Below are 27,433 nucleotides of genomic sequence, written 5' to 3'. Positions count from 1 at the left end.
AGTGCATTTGACTGTAGGTTCTACAGTGGCCTCTTGGAAGGGCTTGGGAGCTAAGGTGAGACAGAGAGGAGGCAGACAGAACCCCACCCCCCCCACCCCCGTCTCCATGTCACCAGCAGCAGCGTTGAGATGGTGTCCTAACCCTGCCATCCTCCCTGGTGAGGACCAGTCTGCAATCACCTCATCTGTTTGCCTGTGATTGGTCAATGGTCTGTCTCTTCTGCTCTGGGGAGGATACCCAAGGGATGGGACTTCATTGGCCTACTGGCCACACGGAAGAAATGCCTTGAAGTACTGCCTGGACGGATGGGATGGGGAGGGGTGGTAGGCTGACATCTGTGTAACGGAAGAATCCAGAAGGGTGGTCTTTGCAGGGGGACCTGAGCCCAGAGTGGGTCTGGGGGTCTCTTCCCTAGTCAGCTGTCTTTTAAGAAGAAAAATGGGACAATTGTACAAAAACAAGGCAGTGTGGGGAGGGGAGAGAATTCCTACCTATACTCCCAGTGCAGAGGCAACACTTTGGTGTACATGCTACCCTGGGATGCCCCGGACAGATCCAAAATCCTATAGACATGACTTCATATGTGGGATAATTCCTCAACTACTGTTAGAAAACTTGTGTGTGTGTGTGTGTGTGTGTGTGTTTCATTAGCGATGTTTTGTTCTCTATACAGTTCACCTAGCAGCACTGTATTGACAAGGAACCTGTCCTTCCTGGACACCCTGCTGCTCATCCTGGGGCTGGGGTGGTGGTGGGGGTGGGTTGAGGGCTTTTCTCAGGCCTCGAGCTGTGTGTCACAGCAGTCTGGGTGAAGCACAATGGCAGAAAGAATGGACATGGCCCCCACCCCTATCTCATATCACTTAGACTCAAGACAAAGCGGTCAGACAAGCCACAGAGGAAGAACACAAATTACAACTACGTCATCATCACTGCTGGTACTTACATTAACCGTATCATTATTTGTTGGGATGAATGTGAATTCTGAAGTTGGAACTGACTTGGATTTTAGCCCCTGATTGTCCTCTTTGCAGCCAGGTGACCTTGGATGAGTTAGCTGCCCCATGTACGGCAGGGACAGTCCCTCCCTCTGAGAACTGGAGGAGAAACTGAAACCCAAAAAAAGTGTCTACGACAAGCCCTTGTGCACACGGTGCGCTAATCACATGCTGGCTGCCTTTCTGCCCTTCTTTTGTGTTTGGTAAAATACACGGAAATCAATTGAAAAACTATCAATTAGTGAAATAATCAGGAGAGTTGTTTGAAAGCTGATACGTATTCATATTAGCCATGACCACTTATTAACATATAATTTTGAAAGATCCCATTCTTGTGCTGAAAGTGTTATGTCAGTGGTTACACAACCATATACCTTTGTCAAAACCCATTGAAACATATACTTAAAATGAGTGAATTTTATAGTATGTGAATTATACCTTACAGAGATTGACTTAAAAAAAAAAAAAGACCCCATTTTTAATGTCAACAAAGCATATGAAAATAGCCAGGTCTAGCAGCAGCAGATGAAGACAAAAATGACATTTGAATATTCCAGTTTTGTTTCCTTGCTACAAGAGTTATACATATTAGTTCATCATTCAGCAGGCATTTATTGAGTGCCTGCTCTGTGCTGGGCATTGTTCTAGGCTCTGAGGACCCACCTGAAAAGTAAAATGACAAACCTCTCGTCTCAGGCGGTGCACATTTCTTGGGGGGACCTAAAATAAATGTGATGAGTGAATAAACTGTACCACCTGTCAGGTGCTAGGTGCCCCAGGAAGGCTTTGAGCAGGGTGGTGGGGAGAGGAAGCAAGTTGCTGGGAGGTCTTATAATTTTAGGCAAGTCGGTGATGGCAGACCTCATTAAGAAGGTGATATGTGTTCTGTAAAGCAATTATCCTTCGATTTAAAACTAAACTAATTAAAAAAAAACCAAGAAGGTGATATGTGAGCAAAGTGTGGGGACTGCTGTCCAGGAGGGTGGTTCAGGCCCAGCCAGTACCAGACCCCCAGTGGAGTGGAGCTGCCAGGCATTGTGGACAGGGAGCAATTTGGGGCAGCCTTGGAAATCTGAGCGAGTGAGGACATAAACGTCATCGAGCAGGGCAGCCCCCAGATCGCACTGAGAGTTCTACTTTCATGACTGCCACACGGTGCTTATTTCATGAAAGTTTACCATAATGAGGCTATATCTTTTATGTACTGTGTTGTAAAGCAGCATAATAGTTTATTGAAAAATGTTAGTCTATTTATTAAAATCATCTTTTGCGGCCTGACTTTGCAGGCTTTGTTACTGTTTCATTCCTCTGGGAGCCCAACCGTTTGTTAAACCAATGCCCTGCTGTTCCGTGCTTGCTTCTTCTAGAAGGTGACACCAGGCGGTGCGGGGGAAGCCGGACAGCAGGGGTGACATCTGCCCTAAACGGCCGAATGGGACGGGGCTGGGCTGAACCACGACTGAAGGCCGGCGCCGTGTGTGTCCAGACGTGCTCGGCCCTCTGGGTTTATTCTGCTTCTCCATCGCTTTAGATGCCACACTGCTGCTGGTGTGAAGTTTGCGTCTCAGTCTGTGGACTCTAGTTAAGCGGCCTTGCCCACTGCAGCTATCTGGCTGGCACTCGAGTGCCTGGCCACACAGGACCCCTCCCACCTGGGCATGGCTCCCTCCACTCCTCCTGGTCGGTCTCCAAGCCCCAACCCTCTGCAGGCCCTCCCTTCTGGAAGCTTCCCTTCCTCTCTGCCCATATCATCCCTCCCTCCTGCATGTTGAGGGTCTCCCTAGCAGACAAGCAGCTCCCAGGGAAGTGCCCAGGGCCAAGGTTATTCACCAAAGCTCATGACCCAGACCTGCCTGCCTCTCTCCCCTCTTCCACTCCACCCAGGTGCTGGGTTTGGTGCCGAGACACAAAAGTGGTTCTTAGGAAGTTCTGTTCTGAAGAACTGTTAGCCCAGGGTGGAAAGTAAACACATGAACACACAGGAACATTGAAAGTCATTTCTGGGAGCACAAGCGGCCGAGGGGGCGTGGAAGGCACCAAGGGAGAGGGCATTGGAGTGGGTGCAGAGGAGGGTGAGCTGCCCGAGCAGAAGGTGTGGGGCTGGGCTGGCCTCTTCCCTTTGGACTGAAGGCCTTCATTGAGCAAGGTGGTCATTTCCAGGCCTGTGCCCTCCTGTGGGCCGGGTTTTTGGGGGGCAGGATGACGCTGGCCCTGTGGAATAACTGGTTTGGATTTGGGCCAAAGCAGCATCTTGAGGCTGCGTTCAGCTGTCTGGATTCGCTGGCATATTCCAGCGCCGGGACTTAGCAGCTGCAGAATGGAGGAAGGGATATTCTCAGTGTTTGGAAGTTTGGGAAAGGGCTTCCTCGAAGGGGAGCGTGGAGCTCATTTGCGTGAGGAGTTAACACTTCCAAGGCCCGAGGGGACCACAGAGATGTGGTTGCAGCTGTCAGTTTTACATCTTGTTTGCACCCCACTCCCCACAAAGAAGGTGCCTGCCGTGTGGTCCAGGATGCGGGCCCTGGGGGAGCCTGCTGTCCTCTGGGTATCTGTTGTGGAGAAGCGTGTCCTTCAAAGTGTCTTTGCTGTGATTACACACGTGAAAGACTCATCGTGAAAAGGGCGAAAAATGAACAAAAGCAGAAAGCAACGCAGGCCTACGGTTCAGAGATCATCACAGCTAACACTTGGGGCCGTGTCTTCTGGTCAGTATTTATTTACAGAGAGGTGAAGAGACGTTGCGGTATGTAGTCATCGATGTCATGTAATGTCCGTGGCAAGTCCCTCCTTTTCCATTTAGTATCATTTCAGCCCATTTATCTATGTCATTAAAAAGTGCCTGTAAACTTTTAATGCAAAATCACAGGGTTTTGAACTTGGCAATGGTTCTTCCCAGCCTTCTCGTTCCATGGAAGGAGGCCCTTGGTCCCTGACCTCTCCTGGGGACATCAGAGCAGGGTGGGTGTTGGGACTGGATGTGACCCTGTGAGCTGCCCCCCAGCCCCCAGCCCCAGCTTCCTGGGTCTCTCTGCCTTCATCCGCCAGATGTACATTCGTGTCTCCGGCGCACAGGCCTGCAATTGTCCGCCTGAGCAAATGATTCCAGAGACGGGTCTTGACGTCACTGCCGCCTTCCCGGAACCCTGCCTCCCTCTTTCTGTTTGTAAAATGTCCTTCACTGTGTTTCTCAGAAAAATTGTGCAGATGATAGAGGTGTTACTTGTGGCAGTTAATTTTTTTTAAAGATTTGATATTATTCTTATTTATGTTTATTTTTTGGCTGTGCGGCGTGTGGGATCTTAGTTCCCCAACCAAGGATTGAACCCGTGTCCCCTGCATTAGAAGCATGGAGTCTTAACCTCTGGGCCGCCAGGGAAATCTGGGAGTTAATTTGAGGGGGGAGGTGTTGATGGTGCTGGGAGACAGGTATGAGGGTGGCCGTACATGAGGGCACACACCCCGGCTTTTTGATGGGCTAGGCTCTCGGAGGACAGCTGTGGGCCCAGCCATTCAAGCCGGGCACAGCTGGGCCTCTGGGGACAGGAGCAGAATATTGGTGGTTAGATGGCCTCACCGTCAGTCAGATGACCGACCCCCAGAGGCCTTGAGTGACGGGATGGTGCTTGCCGACCGAGTCTGCCCACCGCTTTACATGATGTAGTATGCATATAGATTGGCCGAGGGTACAAAACCGGAGCGCTGTCAAATTCCAGAAGCTCTGGTAGGTTGGAAGGAGGACGGGAATGTAAGATGAATTTAACCGGGTAAAAGGTAAGCTTTGCAATTCAGTTGAGCACAGATTCATTCATTCATGAATGTTCAGGTTTGAGGAAAAAAATGGAAAGATGTGGGAGGCTTCTGTGCACACGCAATCCTGGCTCCTCCTGGTTGGTCCCCTCAGGCAGCGCAGCAGCCCCCGAGCTGGCATCCGCAGCAGGCCTGGCTGGGGGTCTTCTGGGCAGAGCTCCCCAGGGACCAGGGGGCCCTCTTGTAAGGGAAGGTGGGCTCCCTGCACCGGGCCCACCTGCAGGTCCAGACAGGAATTGTCATCGCTGCACAAATGCCTCATCCCTGAAGAGGTGTCGGCCGAGCCAGCTGTGCACCTGTGGGTTGCATTGTCTTTTAACTACAGTAAATTGACAATTTTCAGAAGTCCAGCTCTCAGACAGCAAGTGCATGAGGCTGGAGTGGTCTGGGGACACAAGGCTTCTGTGCCCTGGGGATGGCGAGGGGGTGGTGGGCAGGCTGCCAGAGGTTGGCCAGACTTCTCAGGGGGCCAGAGAGTTTGCAGCGGTGCTGCTGTGGGCCGGGCGGGCATGGGTGTGTATTTGCTGTTTGTGTCTTTAAGACGACTGGCTTTCTCCCCCCGGGCCAGCCCTGCTGGACACAAGCCTGTGGGCCCCCGGCAAAGGCCTCCCTGCCATGCTCCTCTTAGGCTGCCTTTCACTTGGGAGCTGCAGGTGCTGACCTCAGCTGCCTGCTGACCTGTGATGTGTCAGTTGCTCCTGCCTGGGTGAGGGAGTGTCTTAGAAGTCCTTGGAAAAGCTGCTCCCTAGTCCCCATCCCCCTGCATTTCCTCTGTCCCTGGCTGGCTCTTATTCATCCTTCAGTCTCCATTTAGATGTCACCTCCTCCAAGAAGCCTTCCTGGATCTTTAGATAGGACTGAAAGTCTCATCACGGTCCCCTCGAATCCTGCACTCACTATCCTCCTGGCACGTGTCACTTGCCTCATACTCTGATGCACCTGAGTGAACTCCTTGAAAGCAAGAATCATACTTGTTCCCTGTTGCATCGTGACACTTGGGACAGTGCCTGGCACATAGCAGGTGTTTGGTTAAATGTGTTTTGAATGAATGAAAGGATGCACAGATGAGACTTCCATTTCATCTCCGAGGCCACCCTTTCCCACGGGAAGGGTCAGGTGTGGGAACCACTGGTGTATTGGTTGGCCTGGGTCACCGGGACAGAGGCAGCCCTCATGGGGCTTCCTGAATCCTTGCCCACTGCCCCCGAGTGGGGTGAATGTAAAGCGTGGATGTGGTCTCCACGGCAGGCCAGCGGCAGAGATTGCCCATCCTCCTAGTCCACCCTGCCCACAGCAGGCCTGGGACCCAAGTGCTTCTTGTAGCCCCTCCAGGTCTCAGAGGAGCCTGGGGAGGGGGGCTTCCTTATGTGAGACCCTACAGCAGTGGGGGCTTCCCTGGTGGCTCGGACGGTAAAGCATCTGTTTGCCATGCAGGAGACCTGAGTTCGATCCCTGGGTTGGGAAGATCCCCTGGAGAAGAAAATGGCAGCCCACTCCAGTATTCTTGCTTAGAAAATCCTATGGACGGAGGAGCCTGGTGGGCTACAGTCCATGGGGTCGCAAAGAGTCGCACACGACTGAGCGACTTCACTTTCTTTCATAGCAGCGGGGGCAGGGTGGCTCTGTGCCCTGCAGGACCTTCCACCCGGCATTTGGGGGTGACAGCGTGGTTCCATGAGCTCTGCACTCTTCTGGTCGCTGGATGCTGAAACCAGTGGAGAAGTGGACCCCAGGGACAAGCTGCAGGGGACTGCGTTTACATCAGGGTCTTGTCCTGGTGGACAGCTTGCACTGCATGACGGCTTGTTGTGGGGTGACCTGTGCTGTGGGGTGTTTAGGAGCATCCTTGCCTTTTACCCCTCAGGCGCCAGTAGATGACCCCCCCTCGACCCCCAGTTATAATGACCAGGAATGTCTCCAGACACAAACACATACACACACACTCACACACCATCTTTCCTGGTAGTTCTGGATTTGCAAGCTTACTCTACGGCCAGAATTAGCGTCCTGCTTGAAAAAGTTCCGTTGTGTCCAACTCTTTGCGACCCCATGGACTATACAGTCCGTGGAATTCTTGGCCTCACTCTTTTTTTTTCTAATATAAATTTATTTATTTTAATTGGAGGCTAATTACTTTACAATATTGTATTGTTTTGCAGTTGTAGGCAGATGGCTGAGCCACTGCTGACCTCTGCCTTTGGAGTAGAGTGTGGGGAAGGACTAGGTTAGAATGTCATTTCTCCAGCCCGGTCAGATAAGCCCTATCTCCCCCACAAGGAGAGAGGCGAGCAGTGTCATTTTTTTTAAAGATATGTATTTATTTGACTGCACCGGGTCTTCGGCATGCGGGACCCAGTTCCCTGACCAGGAATCGAACCCAGGCCCCCTGCTTTGGGAGTGTGGCATCTTAATCACCAGACCACCAGGGAAGGCCCAGAGGTGTCATTCTTGCAGAAGACCCCAGGTGTAAGGACAGGGACAGAGGGACAGACCCGACCGGCTCACATCACATGGGACCAGTCTACAAGAGGCAGCTTTCAGCTGGCCAGGTGATGGGGGCCTCAGTGGCCCCTCTCACGCGGTCACTGCTTCACCCCCACACTTCTGTGGGACCCCGTCCCCTCCCCAACCCCTCCTCCGTGCTAAGACACCAAGCAGCAGTCCCAACAGAGTGTGTTTAGACTGAGCCGGGGGGAGTGGGAAGCTTCCCTGAGGAAGGGACCGTGGGGACCGAGGAAGTAATGGTGCAGGGTCCAGCCTTGGCAGTCAGAATCTTCAGACTTCTCAGCTGTGAACTGAGCCAAGGCTGGGATCAAAGCTACAAACACGGGGACGAGAGGCGGGCAAAGCCCCAGCTGCGAGTGGCCTCCGCCTAGCACCCGTGAGTGACAGTCGCTCTGCAAATGTTCTTTCTTATCGTCCTTCCAGGAGCCCCCCACCTTGAGCACTTGGGGCCGCCAGAGGCCACGGACCTGACCCCGGCTGCTCGGGTCTTTGAGGCCGCCGAGCTGCTGTGGTAGATCAGAGGAGGGCACTCAGGGACTCCAGCACTTCCTCAGCTCCAAGGTGTCAGAAATGCAGTGCCCCAGGCTGAACCCCAGAGGGTGTCTGGGGGCAGGGCCTAGGCATCTGCATTTGAGTGAGCAGGCCAGCTCCAGGCTTGTGTCCTGATGGGTGGGAGGTGGGCCCTGGAGGGGAGGTCTTGGGAGACTATAGGTGGAAGGCATCTCTTTGCCACTGAGTCCTCTGGTGTGGATGCTCTGCCAGGAGCCCCGGGCCTCCTGGGCCGGGCCAGCGGGGCTGTGATCTCCCCACAAGACACTGGGCTGGTTTCAGTCGTGGACGTGGAACAGAGAGCCATGTGGGCAGCTCCCAGCAAGAGCCGTCTACACGGGGGTGGTGGCGGGACTCTGCGTCGCCTGGCTGAGCCGTGTCGCTAATAGGATTCGCAGAGCCTTTCGGCTGCCGCAGCAACCCAAAAGCTGCTCATTTGTGGAGGAATGAATAATTTATTTGTGTTTTCAGATGACTTATCCCTTCATCACGGATACGGCGGCTCAGCTGCGTGCGCTCTGTTGGCTGCAGAATAAGAAGCTTCGCGGGAGGACTTGCCTTAATCCTCCACGGCCGCCCATTTGCAGGCTGCTTTGCAGGCTGCGTTTCAGGGACGCCCAGATCCTCTCTGGTGCTTTCCTTTCTTTGTGGGGAAGTTATACTTTTCCTCCTGGCCACCTGCTTCAGGAAGCACAGCCCGGGTACCAGCTGGCCTGGTGGTGGTTTCAGGGTGGACCGGCAACTAAGGTGTTAATACCAACGATGCAGTCGAGTTCTGTCTGGGGGAGGGGGTGGTTTCCAGTTTCTGTGTGTGACCAGCTGAAAGCTACACACGATTGCAATCACCCTTAAAAATGCCCAATTTTCTCGCATGCCAGTACCCACGTTACCCCTCCCCACTCCCCCACTGACCTTCCTGACTCCAGCTTCAGTTCTGCTACTCTCTCTGCCCAGGCTGCCACAACCATCTTCCTCCTAGTCCCTTGCCCAAGAGCCCTCTGCGGCTCCCTATTGCCACAAGCCACCTGGCCCCAGCGTTCAAGGTCCTCCGTGGTCTGGCTGTGTCATTCGCTGTAGCCTCATCTAGAATCTCCGCTCCCTCTGAGCCGCCTGCTTGCTGATTCACTCATTAGACACCGACTGAAAGTCGGCGTGCCTCCAGGCCCCGTGCATGGGAGACGTGGGAGCAGAATGCGGCCCTCCCAGAGCTCAGTCTAGAAGGGCCAGGAGCCCAAGCAGGCGGCTTCCAGGCAGCTTCATGGACCCCCAGGGGCCCCAGGAAGGAGGAGAGGCCGCATGGGAAAGTCTCTGAATTTTTCCATGTCCTCAGCCTGCTGCACTTGGTGGGATTGAGGCTCCGAGGGCACCTGGACGGGGGCCTGATTATCCGGGTCCTCAAATGGAAAGTGCTGGGGCCTTGGGACCACCAGGGCTTCAGAGAGGTGAGGGGTGAGTATCTGGAGCCTGGCCTGAGGAGACTGCTCTGCGGGGAGCCTGGCCGGGAGCCCCTCAGCCGACCCTTCCTGCCTCTACGAAGACCCCACCCCAGGGCCCACCCTCTGCCCTGCTTTGCACATCTTGCTTAACTATGCTTAAATAATTAGTGCCACTCTCCTTGCTCCTTCATTGCTCCCGGAAGGCAGGGTTTAGTCTCTGGCAGGTCCTGTGGCCTGCAGGGCTGGTCGGCTCCACTGGCATAGCACTGACTGTCTGGCTGTGTGACCTTGGGAAAGTGGCTTAACCTCTCTGAGCCTATCTGTTGGTGGCCGATGATCCTGAGACGGGGGCAGAGTGTGAGTGCACCCAGTGACCCTGAGGTGGAGCCTTAAACGCTAGGAGTTTAAGGAGCTTCCATGTGAATTTGTTACCTCCTGTGGTTCCTGCAGCCCCCCTGGGAATTCACGGGATGGGAGCAGCCCCGAAGGATGGGCCACTTGCCCAGGGCCACATGGTGACATGTGAGAGTCCAAATCCGACACTCTTGGGACCATTTCCATGAGAAGAGGGTGCTGGTCCCCAGCCTCCACTTCGGGTGCTCTAGTACTTGCTGTCCAGGGGTGGCAGGTGCCGTAAGGGCTCCCCCACCCCCCGCCCCGGCTAAGACTGACCACGACGGTGGGCCTGTCTGTGGGCAGAACGTGCCCCACATAGAAATGGCTGCACAGGCTTTGGATTCCTCCCCGCTCCCCGCCTCCCTGGACCAGCCGGTGTTTCCCCCATGGCCGCCTCATTGTTCTCTGTTGGCAAAGCTTTGCTTTTTCTTCCTCCCTCCGGAACAGGAGGCGCCTCAGACGCCGCCGGGAAGAACTCCAGGCAGAGATTTTATGGCCCCCGGTCCCTTTGGCATCAGGAGCTGGTCGGGGGGAGTGGATCCATGGCCTGAACTCCGGAGGTTCCAAGAATTCATTAGTGGGCAATGAGCCATTTTATTTTTCATTCCTGCCCACGGAGAATCAGGAGTGAACAAGCTTGGATTTTATGTCGGAAGGAAAAGCATTGCCTTTAGAAGTGACCTGCCACCTCTACCCCCGCCCCTACCACTGGGGGGTCCCAGGGAGGTCCCCCCTTTTTGCTTCCCTCAGTTCCAGGGACTCTTACCATCCTTTCCCCAGTACCCAGTATTTTTGTAGCACTCTCTGGTTGTCAGAGTTCTACAACAATTGTGCTTAAAATAAAAAAGTGAACTCCTTGCCCTGTCCTCTGAGCCCCTGCTCTGCCCCCCCCACCGCTGCTCCCCACTTCTGCCTGTTGGCCATGCTTCGGCCACACTCACTTTCTTGCTGCTCCTTGATGATGCCGAGCATGCTGTACCCCAGGGCCTTTGCATTTGCTGCCCCTTCTGCTGAGAGCCCTCATCATAAGGCTATCCCTTCCTCTTCACACGTGTCCCTGACTCTGAGCATCCAAGCAAGAGTTACCGCCCCAACCCCAACCCACCGTGGCGTGCTCAGTTGCTCAGTCGTGTCCAACTCTTTGTGACCCTATGAACTGTAGCTTGTCGGGCTCCTTTGTCCCTGGGATGTCCCAGGTAGCAATACTGGAGTGGGTTGCCATTTCCTTCTCCAGGAGATCTTCCACATCCCGGGATTGAACCTGCGTCTCCTGCACTGGCTGGCGGATTCTTGACCACTGAGCTGCCCGGCAGTCTTCATCGGATCACTTCGTTTTATTTTTTTCCTAGCAGTTGGTGATCTGCTTACTCTCTCCGTTGCTGTCTTGTTACTGGAAAGGAAGCCTTTTGGAGCTTCATCTGTGTTGTGTGTTGTGGAGGTTTTTTCCAGTTGTTCTGTGGTCCCCCAGGTGCCAGCACACTACAGGCTGTCCCCCCGTCGATGGCAGGTGGACGTGAGGACGGTTTTTGGTCTTTTTTAGGCTGTGCAGCTGTGAGCCTTCTTGCTTGTGTCACTGGTGAACCTGCGTCCATCTTTCTGTCAGGAGTAAATCAAGGAGCTGAATTTCTGGGCCATGCAGTTTGTGTAGTCATCGTTAGTAAATATGTCGTTTTTTCACAATGGTTGGAGATCGTAGGTTCCTTCTGTTTTGTGACCCCAGCTCGGGTACCCTGGGGATGGGAGGGGACACAGGAGCTACAATAAGATATCATGAGCGCTCCCTGGAAGCTGGGAATGCGGCCGGCGCCCAGGGCCCCAGATGACCACAGGGCTGGTGAAGGTGCTGGCTCTGGCCCCGCAGGGCTCAGGGTTTAGCTCACTGCCGCCTTGGGCCCTCTCCAGCTCTGCCCTCTTTTGTGAAGCGTTCTGGCTGTGTGGTCTGACCTGCGAGTCTTGGCTTCCGTGGTATGTCTATGGCTTTCCCATCCCCGGGGACATCTGCAGGATACACAGCCCCTTCAACTCGGTTTTGTTTTTTTTAATATTCATTGTTTGGCTGTATCGGGCCCTAATCGTGGCACGTGGATCTCTGTTGCATCATGTACGTCTCTCTAGCTGTGGCACTCAGGCTTGGTTGCCCTGCGGCATGAAGGATCTTGGTTCCTTGACCAGAGATTGAACCCCTGTCATTTGTATTGCAAGCTGGATTCTTAGCCCCTGACCAGCAGGGAAATCCCTCTAACTCAGTTATTGAATTGAGCAGTGGAGGAAAATGCCTTTGTGTTGTGAAAGTATTCGGCGAGCTACCGCCCCGATTACCTGGGGACCGTGGTGGAATTAGTCATCCTAAAACCACAGTCACCTCAGAAATAGTCATAATCCAAAACCCATCCGTCTCTGACTCCAGACCCATTGTATTTTTCTCCCTCAGGGACTTTGCTTCCTAATTAAGTTGGATTTCAGGATATATTAAAATAATTTGTCATCTCTTGAGCACACATTTGCCCCTGGTGCAAGCGGGCAGATCAGAGTCAGCCCAGGAGGCCTGGGTCTGGGCAAGAGGAGATGTTGAGCCCTGGCAGGAGGAAGCTCGTGTAACTGCCTTTCAAGGATTGGCCAGCAAGGATGCTGGGCACTGAGCCCTCCGGGCCTGGGCCCTAGAGGAGGAACTAGCCCCAGAAATGGCCCTAGAACCCTGGTTTGTTAGCTGGTGGTTCGCAGTCAGCACCCTGGGGTGGCGGATAGGGCGGTTTCAGGGACTGAACTCCTTCATCCCGGACCCAGCGTGTACCCAGAGGGACTCCCCCTCCCCAGCCGCCCCCCAGTGCACCAGATCACCTCCTGGAATGCAAGCAATCCCTTGGAGCTTGGTTTGACTGCCCATCCCCGACATCCAGCACATGACATCTGAGGGTACCTGGTTGGGCTGTGGGTTCCTCGAAAGTCGGGCCGGTGTCCCCTGCACCTAACGCACTCAGCAGGCACTCAGCAAGTGTGGGGGGTGCAAGCTGGGGGCAGGGTGGGGAGCGAGGCTCCAAGGCAGTTTTGCAGCTCAGCTGAGGTCTGAGGCTGCCAGTTCTCACGGTTGGCCACCGTGATGAGCTCTGAGAGCTGTGAGCCCCGGCTGCAGAGCTGGGAGGCCCTGTGCTTTGCCCCCCCCCCCCCCCGTTCCTGTGAACCTGCTCTTTGCCCTTCTGTCTTCTGGGGTACAGAAGTACAAGAACGCTGGCCTAGACTCCGGTTTGTTTGTTTTTTAATAACTTTATTAAGATACAATCCATGTACCGCACAACTCAGCCATATAAAGTATACAAGGCAATGGCTTTTAGCACATCACCAAATACACGTGCAACTGCCATTGCAGTCAATTTCAGAACGTTCCATCGCCCCCAAAAGAATGTTCGCAACCCTGAAAGAATGTTCCGTCACCCAAAAAGAATGTTCCATCACCCCAAAAGAATGTTCCATCATCCCAAAAGGAGACCCCATACTCTTTATTTATTTTTGTTGATTTAATTCATTCATCTCATTTTTCTTTTACCAAACATCAGATAATATGAACAAAGTTATATTGCTCACTATAATTAAATTCTTTTTTTGCTTTATATAAGTTATACACATACTAAAGTGGGTAAAATTCACTAAAGTAAATTAGAAATATTCCAGAACTTTGACCTGTACTTCTCTACTTTGGGACAAAAGAAAGCTTGTCAAGTTTCCCTGGGATCAGGGTCAGGCAGCAAACGGAATGACTATATGCTGCTTTTAAGTTAACATTTCCCATTTTTTAAAGACTAATTTTAGGTTAGAGTTAAAATAATTTTTATCTCAAGTTTGGTGAAAGAACAGAAGCTGGCCATACAAATCCTGTTCATAACCATATGGGCCATTTAAAAAATAAGAAATAATAAAAATAAAACTATACCTATAATCAAGAAAATTCTACTCATCCTGCTAAGAAAAAACAGCTACCAATAACTTATTTTAGAATACTTTAAATACAGATGGAATTTATAATAACTAGATTTCATTGTTTCATTGATTCTTAATGCTTCTCTTTTAATTTTAAAGTAACAGATTACTTCAAAATAAAGCCACACTGCTTAGTATCTTATAATTTCATTCTTTTATAAATTTAAGACTCCCCAAAAAGTCCAGATCCAGGATTACAAAACAAGCAACCTTCAAAATGTATTTTGTTTGGTAGGCGGAATGGTTCTTAATCTTTGGAAGTATAACACCTTCAGGCGGTACTTACTTGCTTGAGATGACCACAACAGTTCCCCACACTGTCACCTTCTAAGCTTGAGATGTGATACTGATGCCCTGTTTTTAATATTATAAAACACAGTTGTTGTTGTTTAGTTGCTCAGTCATGTCCGCCGACTCTTTGAGACCCCGTGGACTGTAGTCCACCAGGCTGCTCTGTCTCTGGGATTCTCTAGGCAAAAATACTGGAGTGGGTTGTCATTTCCTCCTCCACCCCAAACCCTTTCAGTTCAGTTCAGTCGCTCAGTCGTGTCCGACTCGTTGCAACCCCATGAACCACAGCACATCAGGCCTCCCTGTCCATCACCAACTCCCGGAGTTTACCCAAACTCATGTCCATTAAGTTGGTGATGCCATCTAACCATCTCATCCTCTGTCGTCCCCTTCTCCTCCTGCTTTCAATCTTTCCAAGCAACAGGGTCTTTTCCAATGAGTCAGCTCTTCACATGAGGTGGCCAAAGTTTTGGAGTTTCAGCTTCAGTATCAGTCCTTCCAATGAACACCCAGGACTGATCTCCTTTAGGATGGACTGGTTGGATCTCCTTGCAGTCCAAGGAACTCTCAAGAGTCTTCTCCAACACCACAGTTCAAAAGCATCAATACTTCTGTGCTTAGCTTTCTTTATAGTACAACTCTCACATCCATACATGACTACTGGAAAAGCCATAGCCTTAACTAGACAGACCTTTGTTAACAAAGTAATGTCTTTGCTTTTTAATATGCTGTCTAGGTTGGTCATAACTTTCCTTTCAAGGAGTAAGCATCTTTTAATTTCGTGGCTGCAATCACCATCTGCAGTGATTTTGGAGCCCCCAAAAATAAAGTCAGCTAGTGTTTCCACTGTTTCCCCATCTATTTGCCATGAAGTGATGGAACCAGATGCCATGATCTTAGCTTTGTGAATGTTGAGCTTTAAGCCAACTTTTCCACTCTCCTCTTTCACTTTCAAGAGGCTCTTTAGTTCTTCTTCACTTTCTGCCATAAGGGTGGTGTCATCTGCATATCTGAGGTTATCGATATTTCTCCCGGCAATTTTGATTCCAGCTTGTGCTTCCTCCAGCCCAACATTTCTCATGAGGTACTCTGCATATAAGTTAAATAAGCAGGGTGACAATATACAGCCTTGACCTACTCCTTTTCCTATTTGGAACCAGACTGTTGTTCCATGTCCACTTCTAACGGTTGCTTCCTGACCTGCATACAGGTTTCTCAAGAGGCAGGTCAGGTGGTCTGGGATTCCCATCTCTTTCAGTATTTTCCACAGTTTACTGTGATCCACATAGTCAAAGGCTTTGGCATAGTCAATAAAGCAGAAATAGATGTTTTTCTGGAACTCTCTTGCTTTTTTGATGATCCAGCAAATGTTGGCAATTTGATCTCTGGTTCCTCTGCCTTTTCTAAAACCAGCTTGAACATCTGGAAGTTCACGGTTCACGTATTGCTGAAGCCTGGCTTGGAGAATTTTGAGCATTACTTTACTAGCATGAGAGATGAGTGCAATTGTGCAGTAGTTTGAGTATTCTTTGGCATTGCCTTTCTTTAGAATTAGAATGAAAACTGACCTTTTCCAGTCCTGAGGCCACTGCTGAGTTTCCAAATTTGCTGACATATTGAGTGCAGCACTTTCACAGCATCATCTTTGAGGATTTAAAATAGCTCAATTGGAGTTCCATCACCTCTACTAGCTTTGTTCGTAGTGATACATAAAGCCCACTTGACTTCACATTCCAGGATGTCTGGCTCTAGGTGAGTGATCACACCATTATGATTATCCAGGTCATGAAGATCTTTTTTGTATATATAGGTTATACACATACTAAAGTGGGTACAATTTTGGCTACCACCTTTAGCTACCACATCTCATTCCGCTATCCACCTTTCCCCAGCCCTAAGAAATGGTTAATCTACTTTCTGTCTCTATAGATTTCCTATTCTGGACATTTTCTATAACAGAATCATACAACATTTGTCCTTTTGTGCTGGTTTCACTTAGCATAATGTTTTCAAGTTTCATCCATATTGTAGCACATGTCAGAACTTCTTTTTATGGCTAAATGATATTACACTGTATGAAAATACCACATTTTGTTTATCCATTCATATAGTAATGAACGTTTGAGTTGTTTAATAATGCTGCTATGAACAAGTTTTTTTATGGATGTTTGTTTTCATTTCTCTTGGGTTTCTTCCTCAGAGTGGAGTTTCTGGGTTATATGATAACCGTATGTTCACTCATTTGAGAAACTGCTAGATTGTTTTCCAAAGTGGCTGCACCATTTACATCACCAACAGCAGTGGGATCCAATTTCTCCAAATCCTCACCAACACTTGCATTGATCTGACGTTTTCTTTTCCAAAAATTTTAGTGGGTGTGAAATGATATCTCATTGTGCTTTTGATTTGCGTTTCTCTAATAACTCATGATGTTGAGCATCTTTTCTTTCATTAGAAAAAAATTTATTTAATTTTGGCTGTGTTGGGTCTTTGTTGCTGCAGACGCTTGTCCCTAGTTCGAGCGAGCGGGGGCTCCTCTCTAGTCGTGGTGCTCAGGCTTCTCGCTGTGGTGGCTTCTCTTGTTATGAGGTCCAGGCTTAGGGCTTGTGGGCTTCAGCAGATGCAGCTCTTGGGCTCTAGAGCACAGGCTCAGTAGTTGTGAGGCGCAGGCTTTGTTGCACCACAGCATGTGGAGTCTTCCTGGATCAGGAATCAAACTCACGTCTCCTACATTGCAAGGCGGATTCTCAATCACTGGACCTCCAGAGAAGCCCCTGGAGTAAGTTTTTAAATTGAGAGCTGTGAGTTCTACTCTTTTATTTTTCCAGAACTGTTTCAGCTGTTCTGCGTCCTTTGAAGTTCCATATGAATTTTAGAATCAGCCAAATACAAAGCAGTAAGCTGGCATTCTGAAGGGGAACCTGGAGGTTAGTGTGGGGAGTATTGTCATCTTAACAGTGTGAAGTCTTCTGATCTATGAACATGGGATATTTTCCCACTTATTTAGATCTTCTTTCATTTTTTTCAACAATGTTTTGTAGTGTTCAGAATACATTTTGCATTTTTTTGTTAAATTTATTTTATAAATTTTTAAATAATTTTTGATGCTATTGCTTACAGAATTGTTTTCATAATGAAATGTGTTAATTTCATTTTTGGATTTTTAATTGCCTGTATATAGAAATACACTTAATTTTTGTATGTTGATCATGTATCCAGCAACCTTGCTTAAATTATGTCATTAGTTCTATTACATTTTTTTTTTTTAGTGGATTCCTTAGGATTTCCTATATAAAAGATCATGTCATCTGCAAATAGAGATAGTTTTACTTCTTTTCTAATTCAGATGCCTTGTATTTTTTTCTTGCCTAGTTGCCCTGGTTAGAACCTCTAGTATAATGTTGAAGTGACAGGAGTGGGCATCCTTGTCTCATTCCTCATCTAAGGGTAAAAGCATCTGGTATTTTTACCATTAAGTGTGATGTTGGCTATGAGTGTTTCACAAATATCCTCTGTCAGACTGAGGAAGTTTCCTTCTGTTCTTAGTTTGAGTGTTTTTATCATGGAAGGATGTTGGATTTTGTCAAGTGCTTTTTCTGCCTCCGTTGAGGTTAGCATGTGATTTTTGCTTTTTATTTTACTGTATGATGTACTCCATTAATTGTTTTCAGATGGTAAACTATCCTTGCATTCCTGAGATAAATCCCATTTGGTATGATGTATAATTCTTTTTATTCTTTATGTTACTGGATTTGCTATGCTGGTTTTTTGTTTGTTTGTTTGTTTGTTTGAGGACTTGTTTGTTTTTCTTTTCATCCTTGTCCATTAGGGACATTGGTCTGTAGCTTTCTTCTCTTGTGGAGACTTTGTCTGGTTTTGCGATCAAGGTAGTACTAGCCTCATAGAACCAGTTGGGAAGTGTTCCTGCCTCTTCTGTTTTTTGGAAGAGTTTGTGAAGAATTGTTATTAATTCTTTAAATGTTTATAGAACTCAGCAGTGAAACCATCTGGGCCTGGTGGGGACTTTTGTTCATGAGTAATTTTTTGATTACTAATTCAGTCTCTTGCCTTGTTATAGGTGTGTCAGACATACTTCTTCTTGAGTCAGTTTCAGTGGTCTGTGTCTTTCAAGTTGGCTTCGATTCTTACAAGAGTGTTTTCAAGGCTTCTCTGTGCTCTTTTAGTCATTGTTGACATTTATTGCATCTTCCTATGAGCAAGTATTTTGTATGTGTGTGCATTTGCTCACGGAATCTTTTAAGAGGTTGATGAACTAGGTAGGATTATCATCATCTCCATTTTACATCCTGGAAGACTGAGGCAGAGAGAAGGTAGATAATGGGTCACACAACTAGGAAATAGGAGAGCTAGGATTTGAGCCCAAGCAGCCCAGCCACGGAGCCCTCTCTGCTCTCCCAGGGCCTTGCTCTGTGCTAGGAGCTGGGAGTACCACAATGAGTCAAAGCTGGTCACGGCCTGAGTCACCCCCAACCAGAGACCCCAGACCTAGGAGAGGGAGGTGCCTTGGGCATAAAGTGAACAAAAGGCTGGGAGGTCAGGATGGGCCCCAGAAGAAAGGGACCCAGGTGAAGCGGGCCTTGAAGGAGGGTCCAATGCAGGGGGGGTGTGTGGGTGAGTCAGGGAGTGTGCTCCCTTCCCAGGGCTTTTGTCTTCTACCTCTCCTCTCTCCCAAGTGCTCGGAGAAAGGAAAGGGCGTCACAGCCCTTGGATGCTGATGCCCCGCCTGGCAGGAGTTTGGAGCACTAGGTTCCGGCCCAGGAGGTCTGTTTGAATCACCCAAGCATCCACAGTTTGTTCTCCTAGAGAGGAAGTGGCATGACCATTTGTAAGACAATTGAGAGACAGAAATCAGGAGCAACCAAACATAACTCAACATAATTATTTCTGCATAATGACTTCTGCCTCTTGATTCCGTCTCCAGCGATGACTGTCATCTGTATCTGTCACAGGAAAGCTGGTGGCCGGGGAGCCCCTGTGGCTTAGCCGATAGAGCCAGGAGGAAATTTGCAATTTGAGTTAATGGAGTGTTCCCAAGCAGACTGGGAGCCAGAGCCTTCTGGAAGGATGGTTCCTCCTGCTGGGAAACCTGGGATCAGAGCTGGCCCAGCCTCCCCAAGGGATCCGGCCCGTCCACCGTGTCACAGCTGGGGACACTGAGGATGGCGGGGGTCATAGGGCCCACCCCAGTCACAGGGCCTCCCAGCACAGAGGAGCACCTCTGCTGTCCCCACTCCACAGAGCTCTTCCTGGGAGAGCTGGGGCATGCCTGGAGAGACAGGACAGTGTCCACCTGGACTGGGAATGCTGTCACCGTCCCCGAGCAGATCCTTGAGCTTGATGTTCATGCAGGTCTGTCCCCCAGAGGCTAGAAATGGTGGGGCCTTTGTGCAGATGACCTGCAGCTGGGGGAGGCCCCCCTGTGACATTAATGGTACAGAGTGGCTGGAGGGTGCCACCCCCCACCACCACCACCTGCAGGAGGACCACAGGCCCGGGGCACACACGATCCAACGCTGGAAAAGCAAAAGCCCCCTAACCTGAGAGGGTGCTTGCCTGTGGCATTCCCACGCCTCCTATAAGCTCCTGTAATTGACGAGGGCATCTGGAAAGAGCAGAGGTGGGTTTGGGGGTGTACATTTTGGGCATCCCACTTGGCTGCATGTGACCTTGACACACGTCCCCAAATCTGTTTGCTCCTCTGTAAACTGTGGGGTTAGAATGGACCCTCCCCGCCAGGGCTGACAGGAGGTCAAGATGATAAAATGACCACCAGACACATTGCTTCTAGCACATTCTGCCACTGATTCCAACTTACTGGTTTTCACCCGGGTGACCTTGTGGAGGACCCCGGATCCTGTCCAGGCTTTAATTTCCCTGAGTGTCCAAGCAGGGCTCCAGAGTCATGAGATGACTTAGCTGAGACCGTTGACGTGAGCTCACCTTTAGAAAAATAGGGGACGAGGTGAGCAGAGGGGGATTTTAGGGCAGGGAAGCTGCCTCGTATAATATTAATATTATAACATAGATGGTGAAGGACAGGGGAGCCTGGCGTGCTGCTGTCCATGGCATCGCAAAGAGTCGGATGTGACTGAGCAACCAAACAACAGGACGTTACACGTTTGTTCAAACCCACAGAACATACAACACCAAGGACAAGCTCCTGTGAGCTCTGGCCTGGGGGCGAGGACGTGTATCTGTGTAGGTCCACTAGTTGTAACATAGGTACCCAGTCTGCAGGGGGAGGACGGTGAACATGAGGAGGGCTGTGTCTGGGGACAAGGGGTAGGTGGGACCGCTGTACTTTCTGCTCTGCTTTGCTGCGAATGAAAAAACTGCTCTAAAAAATAAAGTCTATTAAGAGTGTTACATGTAGGTACATACTGGTGTATATGTGTATACATAAAGTACGTCAGTGACCTCCAGTGAGCGTATCTGGTGGGGAGATGCGTGGTGTTTGCATCTCCAGGTCTTGAATCCTAGCAGTGAGTGTCAGTGATGTAGCGGGCATATGAAGCCCTGCATTGCTGAAGAGGGTAGAATTCTGACTGAGCACAAGTGCACTGTGATTTCACTCATGTCCATGGGATGCATTTGGGGACACTCATTTCTCAAACAGGGATTATTTATTGAGCGCCTGCTGCATGCAAGCTCTGAGCCAGGCACTGGCTGCCCAGAAATGAAGGCACAGACTCTCTGCCCTTGTGGAGCTCACAGTCAGTTCAGGAGAGATGCAGCCCTCATTCTGCAGGGGCAAGGAGAGCCCTGCCAGCCCCCACGGAGGAAGAGAACCTTGTATTACGGAAGGATCATGGGGAAATGTGTGTAAATTGTACGGAAGTGACTGGTGAGGAAGTCAGTGGGCTCTGGGTCTGGGTGGCCCCGCCACATGTGACCGATCTGTCCTCTCTTCCAGGGCATGGTCTAGCAGCCTGGGCCAGGACGTGGAAGCGGCCTCCAAGGTTCTGACCCCTGCTTTCTCTCCACCTCCTCTCGGCCTTGGGTAAGTGCTCTGGTGTGGGGGGGGCGGGGGGGGGCGGCAGGTGAGATGGGGTGAGGACGGGCCTCTGAGGGGCCTCTCCTCTCTGTGGGGTCCTGTCCACGTGCCAGCGTGTGGGGACTTGACCCAGTCAGCGGAAAGAATGGGGAAGGCTTTAGGGGGACAGTCTGCCCAGCGCCCCCATGATGGCGCAGTCTCGCCCCCACATCCCGTGGGTGGGGCCTTCCTGCCTCTCTTGCTTGGACACCAGGGTGTGGACTTCCTGAGGGAGGGGCGTTTCTGCTGCTGCCCTGCCTTTCCTTCTCTCACCTTCCCCGCTCACCCAGTGAAAGCACTCGCCAGTGTGGGCCAAGAGACCCAGGGGACAGACTTCAGAGTGGGTCTCTGGGCTTTTCTCTCCAAAGAAAACAGACACAGCTCCATGTGGAAGCAGACACGGCCACTTTCATTGGTCTGATCTTTCACCAGCCCTGTCGGAGCTGGGAATGTGGAGGGGGCAGGAGCTGGCTCTGGCTACCTGGATATCACTTGTGTACAGAGGCCCAGCTGGAGGCTGGTGGGTGGGCACAGGGGCACAAGGGGCAGTGCCTGGCCAGGTTGGGTCCTCCTGAGGCTAGTAGCTGGGTGTCAGGAGCTGGAGCAGGTGGAGGGGTCCAAAGAGGGCAGAGGAGGTGGTCCCTGGTGTCTCCTTCCATCCCGAGGCCCCCTGGGTGTTTCATTTCTTACCCAGCAAAGACTCAGTAACCCTTAGCCCCCAACCCCCGAGAGATCAGAAACTCTGGGAGGCAGATGGCACCTCTGACAATGAATGTCCTTGGTCGGGATGTCCTGGACCAAGTGATGGGAAGTGGGAGGACCCCCTCTCTCTGCCCCTCTCCCTTTGGTGATGGACAGGAGGGCCTGTCCCCCAAGTCTTCCATCTCCGTCTACCTGCTGCAGGCACCTGAGTGCTAAAGCTGCAGGTCCCAGCCTCCTGCCAGCAATCACTCATTCATCCCCTCAACAAAGTGTGTACTGATCATTCACACTAGAGCGTCCAGGCTCTGGGCCTCCAGTGGAGAACTGACTTGAATAAAACCTGGCCCCAGGGACTCCATATTCTAGTTCAGGGAAGAGAGAGAGAATTCAGTAAAATATAGAGAAAAAAAATAAAGTAAGAAAGGGGATAAGAATGTGTGTTGGGGTGACAGTTTTGGACAGAGGAGTTAGAGAAGGCCTCACTGAGAAGTGCCCTGAGCCTAGATGCAGTGGAGGTGAGGGAGCAGTTTGGTTTCAGAGGAAGAGCCAGTGCAAAGGGCCTGTGGCAGTAGCACGTCTGAGGGATTCGGGGGCAGCAAAGAGATCCATGTCACGGGAGGAGATGCACAAGTTCGGGGAGAGGGGATGGGCCAGACAGCTGCTGGGGGTGTAGTTCATGCGTGAGGAGTGGGACACTCACAACACGAGCCCAACAAGGAGCAGCATCTCAGTGCAGTCGAAACCACCCTGCATGGGGAGCCCCTCGCTCACTTCACACGTAACTGTTCCTCACAGAGACTTAAGCACTGCTCTAAAGATGCTGGATGAACAGGGGCATGGAGACAGGGCTTCTGCAGGACAAGAGGCCAGGAGAGCAAGGCTGCAGGCTGACTCTGAATGCGGTCCACCTGGCTGTCCCGATGTGGCCTCAGAGTGGAAACTGTGGTGGCTTCGAGGCAGGGCACCCGGAAAGGGAAATCCTTCCTAGGTTGTACGTTGAGGGTTATTTTTAGAGTGACCAGCAATGACTTTGCAATATCACTTCCTGTGGGTGTCCCCTCCAACCCTCAACCACAGGAACGGGCCCTGCATGACAGGCCTCGTGGGCAGATGCGTGCTCACTTGCACGTACACACACGTGCACACATGGTGGTGCACACAGGTTGGCATTCTCATCCACTGCACAGTCAGTGGAGGGATGGGGACCATGTCCTGGCCCGCCTGCAGGATGGCGAGCCCCAGGTCAGAGACACGCTGTCTTCAACATCCCTGAGCTTCTGCTCCAGGTGGGGTTCTGCACGAGATGGCTGCACGCGTGCCGAGAGTGGGAGGCCTGGCCCCGGGCTCACACCTGCTCAGGAAGGAGAAGGGCAGGGGTCAAAGGAAGGGCACCTGCCGGTCTGTCTTTGCTCAGCTCCCAAGGGGTGAGACAGAGAGAGAGGTTCCATAATGCGCAGACGAAGGATAAAGTGATGTCCCCAGGGTCTCGCTGACTGCTGGCCCCTGAGCCAGGTCTGAGCCCACCTGGACTGTCCCCCTAGATCATCCGCCTCTCCTATCGGGCCCTCACTTATCTTTCTCCCTTCACATCCAGCCCAGGCCCAGGCCCATGGCCACGATTTCTGGGACAGCCTGCATTTCACATTTCCTGTCCTGTGGATCCCTCAAATTTCCTTGGGTTGGTCAGACGCCAGGGGCACGTTGGTCACTTAGCAACACCCATGTCACAGGGCGGCTATTCTGAGGACTTCAGAGGATCTCCAGGAAACTGGCTCCTTCACGGATGTCACAGAATATCGGGGTCAGAGGGGCTCTGATGGGCAATGTGGAGACCTTAAGGGGCCAGGAAGATGGGCTCTTGGGCACGCCGAACAGCATGCCAAGGCCGCAGATGCACTGAACTGCTAAGCCTGCAGAGGATCTGGGGCTGCCTGCCAGGGGCGCCCTTGCCCTCGTCGCCCTTTTTCGCCCTCTCTCCTTGCTTCCTTTCACCAGCTACGCGGCTGCCCTGTGCTTTAGATGTGCCGATTGGCTGTGGGATTATTGCTAGCCACGCCCTGAGAAACTGAAACTCAGTTCTCCGTCTTTGGGGAAAAGAATCGGGAAGGACCTGAGCTACAAGCCTGGAATGCCGCCTTCCTTCCCTCCCCTTTCTGTCCCCACCACACCAGCACCACGCTTGATTCAGAGTACAGACTAACTCAGGGTAAGGAAGGAAAGAAGGATTCACACCTTCCTTCCTTCCCAGCTAGAGTGGAAGCACTTTGGGGGCACCTTGTACATTTCTGTATCCCCAGCACCTCACCAGCACTTCACCAGGGCTTCCCAGCTGGTGCTAAGTGGTAAAGAACCCGCTTGCCAATGCAGGGGACATAGGGGACGAGAGTTCAATTCCTGGGTCGGGAAGATCCCCTGGAGGAGGGCATGGCATCCCACTCCAGTATTCTTGCCTGGACAGTCCCAGGGACAGAGGAACCTGGTGTCCAGAGGGTCACAAAGAGTCAGACACAACTCACAACCTATCACGCACGCACCTCTTCACCATGATCCCCACTCAGTAGGTGCTCTGTTAACATGTGTTGACTGACACTTTCTGTGCGAGTTTGTGCTTTGGCGCCAGCTCTCCCTGCAGAACCTTCGGCTTCTGGTGCTGTGATTTAAGAATAAAAACAGCAAAGGGCAGTGTTTAGGAGCTGTCTTCACTTGGATTATAAATGCACTCTGATGACAACTCAAGACTGTAGCCCTGGGGCCACCAAGAAGCAGCTGGCATGTCACCGTTGATGCGCCCAGCGTCTTGGCCAGGCTGATGCCACTTTTCGGGAGAATGACTTACTGTTTTTTATTTCTCTCCAAAGACATTAAACATGAATCAAATAGCAGATGAGATGATTCACTGGAAGTTTTCTTCCAAGTTTCAAAACACACACACACAAACAACGGGATTGATGTGCTGAACCGTACGTAAGTGAAGCCAGGCAGCATTAGGCTGGAGCCCTGCCTCCAGGGGCTCTGCTGTGGGCAGCACCTCGCAGAGGGGGACCTCGCCCTGAGGTCGAAGCCCTGTGTCAACCATCACAAAACCCCAGAAGGCCATGGGTGTCTCAAAAACCCCTCAAGTCTAATGTTCATCATGACATTGCTTCCGTTTCTACCCAAGATATCCTAGAATGTGACCAAACCTCATTCATCTGGGGCACAGGAATTCACAGTTTGGAAAGGGTTCATTTGGGGCCCATGGATTGAGAATTGAGTCATCGCTGAGGCGCGGAACCTGGCAGAAATGAGCCTTCTCCCACCTGTGGGGAGAAAAGCGAATGCACCTGCCAACCAGGATCCTGGGGAGAGTAACACACACAGTCGCCGGGTGGGTGCCATCCAGGCTCCCACTGGCAGTAGATTCCAGGACGTTTTTGAGGGTGGAACGTGCCTCGGGGGCCACGTTGTCCAAACTCATATTTTTCAGATGAGGAAAGTAAAGCTGTGAGGCACGTGACTTGCCCAAGATTGCCCAGGCATCCCGACCGCACCCTCGGGGGCAGGGTGGGGACAGCGATGCTATAGTAACATCTGATTCCTGTCTGCTCACTGACACCCTTCATCTCCCTCAGGGCTCTCCCACGTTCCCACCTTTACCATCTGCCCGAGAAAGAATGCAGAGGCAGTTTTTCAGGTATTTTTCGACTCAGACTGTACCAATTTGAAGGCCTTCCCTAGTGGCTTAGATGGTAAAGTGTCTGTCTACAATGCTGGAGACATGGGTTCGATCCCTGGGTCGGGAAGATCTCCTGGAGAAAGCAATGGCAACCCACTCCAGTACTCTTGCTTGGAAAATCCCATGGATGGAGGAGCCTGGTGGGCTGCAGTCCACAGGGTCGGACATGACTGAGTGACTTCACTTTTACTTACCAGTGTGAACTGCCCTTCGGGTCATTAGTCCAAATTCCGACTCCTCAGGGTTGATGGTATCTTTTCTTCTTTCCCCCGCTGCCTCTCCTCCCTGCACCCTGCATTTGTTGATCGATCCGTTCGTTCCTCATTCCCCTGCACTGCTCTGTATTGCCCCACACTGTCCTGTGCTGCTCGGTACTGATGTGTTGTTAGACTGCTCATCGCCCAGGAAGGTGCCTGGGGAGGTAACAGGCCCAGCTGTGGAGCAGGGATGGGGTGCTTGCTGGTGGTCTCCCCAGAAGCTTGGGCCAGAGTTGCTGAAGTCACAGTGCTGCCCAGGCTCCCTGCAGCCCCTGCCCAGATGAGGCCCCGCCCACCTCCCCAGCCACACCACACAGTTCCGCACACTCATGTCTCCCCGCACGCTGACGCCCTCTGCCATGTCGCCCCAGCCCTCCTCTACTGCAGGGACCCACCCGCAGCAGAGCTCGGCTCCCGCGTGGCTCACGAGTCACACCTTCGGGTCCTGGTGCGTAAAGTGTGTGCCAGCCTAGGACGCGTATGAAGTAGCTGTGGCGGGAATGAAGAAATGGAAAGCGTGGCCCACACTGGTTTCTCCGAGATAACTGAATTCCCAGGGTGAAATACTTGTTGTTGCATACACCGTTGTGTTGGAAAGGCCTTCTCTCCCGAGAGCACCACCCCCCGCCCCACCAGACCTGGTTTCTCTCCCACTGGAGCCAGAGAACCGACTGAGGCTTCCAGGCAGCGCGTGGTGGGGCCGCAGCAGTGTGGAGGAAAGGGCCATGCCGAGTGTGAGTGTGTGTCTGTGCGTGGTGTACGTGTGTGTGTCTGTGTGTGTATGGTGTGGGGGGGCTGTGTGTGAAATGTGTGTGGGGTGGGCAATACAGTGTGTGTGTCTGTGTGGTGTATGTGTATGGTGTGTGGGGGATGTCTGTGTGACGTGTGTGGTGTGTGCAGTATGGTGTGTGTGTATGTGTGTGGTGTTGGGGGGTGTTGTGGGGGGGTGTGTGTGTAACATGTGTGCTGTGTCCAGTAGGAAATGTGTGTGTGTGTGGTGTATATGTATGGTGTCGAGTGGTATTATGTGAGGTTTGTGTGTGTCATGTGGGGTGTGTGTGTGACGTGTATTGTGTTTGCAGTAGGGTGTGTGTGTGTGGTGTCTATGTATGGTGTGGGCTGGTATAGTGTGGGAGGTGTGTGTGACGTGTGTGGTGTGTGCAGTAGGGTGTATGTGTGTGCGTGAGTGGTGTATGGGTATGGTGTAGGGTGGTATTATGTGGGGTGTGTGTGTGACATGTGGGAGGTGTGTGTGACGTGTGTGGCGTGTCCAGTAGGGTGTGTGTGTGTGTGCGTGAGTGGTGTATGGGTATAGTGTAGGGTGGTATTGTGTGTGGGGGTGTGTGTGACGTGTGTGGTGTGTGCAGTAGGGTATGTGTGTTTTGTGTATGGTGTAGGGTGGTATTGTGTGTGGGGGTGTGTGTGACGTGTGTGGTATGTGCAGTAGGGTGTGTGTGGGGGGCTGTGTGTGTGTGGTGGTATTGTGTGGGGGTGTGTGTGTGGTGTACATGTATGGTGTGGGCTGGTATAGTGTGGGAGGTGTGTGTGGTGTGTGCAGTAGGGTGTGTGTGTTTTGTGTATGATGTAGGGTGGTATTGTGTGGGGGGGGTGTGTATGACATGTGTGGTGTGTGCAGCAGGGTGTGTGTGTGCACAAGTGTGTCCCAGGCCCACCCTGTCCACACAGATCTGAGCGGCCAGCCCCCGGAAACACTGGGGTTGCTCTGGGCTGGTCTTCAGTTCCTGGGAAG

General features: G+C 51.5%; 1 protein-coding gene across 1 annotated transcript in view; it reads left to right on the top strand.

Moving 5' to 3' along the window:
• HPCAL1 (hippocalcin like 1) overlaps positions 1–27,433 on the top strand; it is a 117,521-nt gene that overhangs the window by 66,246 nt on the left and 23,842 nt on the right. The window contains exon 2 of the mRNA XM_019970710.2: positions 20,890–20,976. The gene's annotated coding sequence lies outside the window, so the exon portion shown is untranslated. The remainder of the gene's footprint in view (positions 1–20,889; positions 20,977–27,433) is intronic.

Source organism: Bos indicus, chromosome 11 (genome assembly GCF_029378745.1).
Source record: "Bos indicus isolate NIAB-ARS_2022 breed Sahiwal x Tharparkar chromosome 11, NIAB-ARS_B.indTharparkar_mat_pri_1.0, whole genome shotgun sequence".
In the NCBI taxonomy this organism is placed as follows: domain Eukaryota; kingdom Metazoa; phylum Chordata; class Mammalia; order Artiodactyla; family Bovidae; genus Bos; species Bos indicus.
This window is presented reverse-complemented; position numbering and strand designations above follow the sequence as displayed.